At 28.2% G+C, this 3,361-nt stretch overlaps 1 long non-coding RNA gene across 1 annotated transcript; it reads right to left on the bottom strand.

Annotated features, from left to right (window-relative positions):
* Positions 1–725: 725 nt before the first annotated feature.
* Positions 726–2,717, bottom strand: LOC107920998 (uncharacterized). Its single transcript, XR_001690891.2, has 4 exons — positions 2,026–2,717; positions 1,613–1,671; positions 1,420–1,488; positions 726–1,205 (listed from the first exon to the last, which is right to left on the bottom strand). It is a non-coding gene; the product is annotated as an uncharacterized lncRNA (long non-coding RNA).
* Between the last annotated feature and the right edge of the window lie 644 nt (positions 2,718–3,361).

Raw genomic sequence — 3,361 nt, 5'->3', positions numbered from 1 at the left:
ATTGTTTAATAAATTTCACTTTTAAATTTTTTTTATTTACTCTTGAAATTCATTTTTTAGTTTTACAAATTCATTTTTTAGTTTTACTTATACGTATGGTATCACTTTTATACCACGTTTGGTTCAGTGTAATGGAATAGAGCTGTAAAAGAATAGAGTTGTAATAGAATAGAACTGTAATAAGATTCTTGTGTTTGGTTGAATAAAATAGAGTTGTAATAGCATAAGAAAAGAAGCTAAAATGACCAGAATACCCTTAGCAAAAATTTTGTTAGAAGGATGATTATTATTATTAAATTTTAATAGGATTATTATTAAATATAATTTAATAAAAACAATAATACATAATTTAATCCTTTTTAATAAATTTATTATTAAATATAATTTAATAATAATATATAATTTAATAATAATTTTAATACAACAATTATTAAAATATGAATTAATAAAAATAATTTATAACCTACTTTATTATCTTCAAAATATAATGCATATTTAATGTGTTAAAATATTATTAGCGAAACAAATAATTTAACATATATATCATAATCTATATGTTACTTAAAGAATAATTTAAAAGAGTAATTTAAAGAATATCTTGTGTCTAAATAGATGCTGAAATACAGTAAAAGAACTAATGAAATTGTTATGTTGTATATATATTTTTAACATATTTTCATTAATTTATTTATGCTGCTAGACGTGTATAATATAAGAATCTCATGTTAAAAGTAAAAATGAATAATATAGATTTAATGTATGTAATCACAAACTCTCATGCAACTTCATTTTTACATTTGCCAAACTTCACAAAGAATACTGATCATACAAGGCTATTTTAATACTGCATCAATGAATGTATTTTAGAAGCTGGAAAATACAAAGTAAGAATACCAATAGACTGAATATACTTGAATAACACGCAACCATTGGCTCCTCTTCTTGAAAATTTGTAAAGCTTTTACAGCTGCAATCAATGGAAACTCAGTCTCCCAAGCTACCCATTTGTCCAATGCTCCATAAACTGTCTCTTTTTTATTGGGAAGTTGAGAAACCTACTTTTACCTATAGAATCAGTGTATATCTTTATCTTTAAATACTAAATACATACTATAACTAAAAACTATACCCAAAATAGAGAATGCTCTATAAAGCTTCTTGTAATCTGAAATTTTGCATATTAGAGAATACTCTAAGGTGAAGACCTGGAAAAAGAACAAAAGATAAAGATATTAACTTCAGATGGCATGGTAATATGCAACATGCAAAGTTAATTTCATCTGATAACCAATAGAGGCAAAATTATTAATACATTATGTAAGTTGTATTATATGTGCAGTCAAAGAAACAATCAAAAGCAAGGGTTACAAGATTAAAGACGAGAGTGAAACTCATAAATAAAGTTTTTAACATGCATACCTTCAAATAACCAACTCTGTATGTCTGGTGTATCTTTGACAGGGCAAGGGGATTTTTAATTGGAATAGCCTGTAAAAATCAAATATCATAAAATGAACTCTTTTTAAAAGTTCCTGGATTTTCTTCCTGATCTAAATTTCTTCCAAGTCTAAACCTCCATCATTTCATTAAGACACATTCAAGAATACAATACCTCCTTAAAAACAACATGTTCTTTCAGATAGTGTTGCACCTGAGGAACATCAGCATCATCTGCATACAAGGAAGAAAGTATCTTCAGTCTTAATGAAACCATGGTATAAACTATCAAGCAAATAATCAATTCTGGGGCATGTAGACAACAACATCATATGAACACTAAGCAGAAAATCCAGAATTTAACAAAATGCAGCAGATACTAAATGGCGAACCAACATGCAGCTCAGAAAAGTAACCAATTTTGAAGCAACAAACACAGGTTTAAACAAGCTTCACCTAATTACCAATGAAAGATGGATTGCTAAACCTAAAGATTCATGTAAAAATTTACTTGAATTATCAATCACTTGCAAAAGCTTACATTTATTCCTCAATAACAACATAAAATTTCACATCATCAAAACTTACCATGACAGTACGAGTATCTTGGCCCTTAATTTTCGAATGATTCTCTCCATTTTGGTGAATATTCAACGTTTGAAACATTGTTTACCCGCCACTTTACACCGTCATCCCCACCATCATATATATCCCTCTTTGCTCCCTCCATTTGATCTTCACCATCGTCAAACCTCCAGCCACTGCCCACTACCCACTCAACTCATCACTATTTTCACAACCTCCATAAACATCAAACTCTCTCTAAACCATACCCAAACTGAAACCATACAAAAATAACAATAAACTCACACAAAGCATAAACTAAAAAAAGAAGAAGCAAAGATTCATTTCGGGTTATCTATTTTTACGGGCTTGGAGCATCCGCTGCAAGATCCGAACGATGAGAGTGCATAGGAGGTTGAGGAGAGTAACATATTCCAATCTTAGGGTGATCTAACAGTGAACGGCGACAAATCGAAGTTTTTTGCTTCAAACTTTTGTTCAAGTTTTCTATTGTTTTGGACATTTTCTGGGGAAATCTAAACCGTTGAACGAAAGAGAGGATGAAGAGAGATTCGTTTCGGTGTTAGAAGGGGGTTGATCGGAGCTCTGGCGGCGACGATGCATGTTTCCCGTGGCCAGGATAAATGGAGAAACAAGAAAAATAAAAGGGGAAGGGAAGAAGATAAAAACGTGAAACAAATTTTAATAATTTATATATATATTTGTAAGTTTTCTATTATTTTATGATTTTAATTTTTTAGAGATTAGTTTATTAATTGTAAAAGTTTGTAAAAAATATTTTTTTAGAATTTGTTTTATTTTTAATTTTTAATTATTTGTTTTTAATAATTATATATTTCTCAATATTTTTATAAATTTTAAATGATTTGTTGAGGTTAGATAAAACAGTGCCACATTATTAATTAATCACATGTGTCACGTCACATCAGCTATTACATTGACCATTAGTCAATTACTGATGATGTCAATATTTCCATCCAAAAATAATTGATTTGAACAAAAATAAAACGACAGGGTGCAATTGATCGAAAAAAAAGAATAAGAGAAAAAATGAAAAAATAGTTAAACATTAAGAGCAAATTTTGCAATTAAGCCTAATTTGATTACTCCTTTGTACACTATTAAAATATTTAGGTATAATGTCAAATTTAACTTTTTAATGTCTATATTTTTTGTCAATTTGACTCTTATTCTTTTTTTAACTAAATTTGGTTCTCAACTTTTAAAAAAGAATCAAATTTAACCATCAACCGTTTAAAAAATAATTGGATTGATTTCTCTTAATGGAAATACTAATTAAAATGTTAAATTTTTAAACATAGCTGTAAAGGCTCAAATT

Source organism: Gossypium hirsutum, chromosome D01 (genome assembly GCF_007990345.1).
Source record: "Gossypium hirsutum isolate 1008001.06 chromosome D01, Gossypium_hirsutum_v2.1, whole genome shotgun sequence".
Classification (NCBI taxonomy): Eukaryota; Viridiplantae; Streptophyta; class Magnoliopsida; order Malvales; family Malvaceae; genus Gossypium; species Gossypium hirsutum.
The sequence above is the reverse complement of the archived record's forward strand: the minus strand, read 5'-3'. Positions and strand labels throughout refer to the sequence as shown.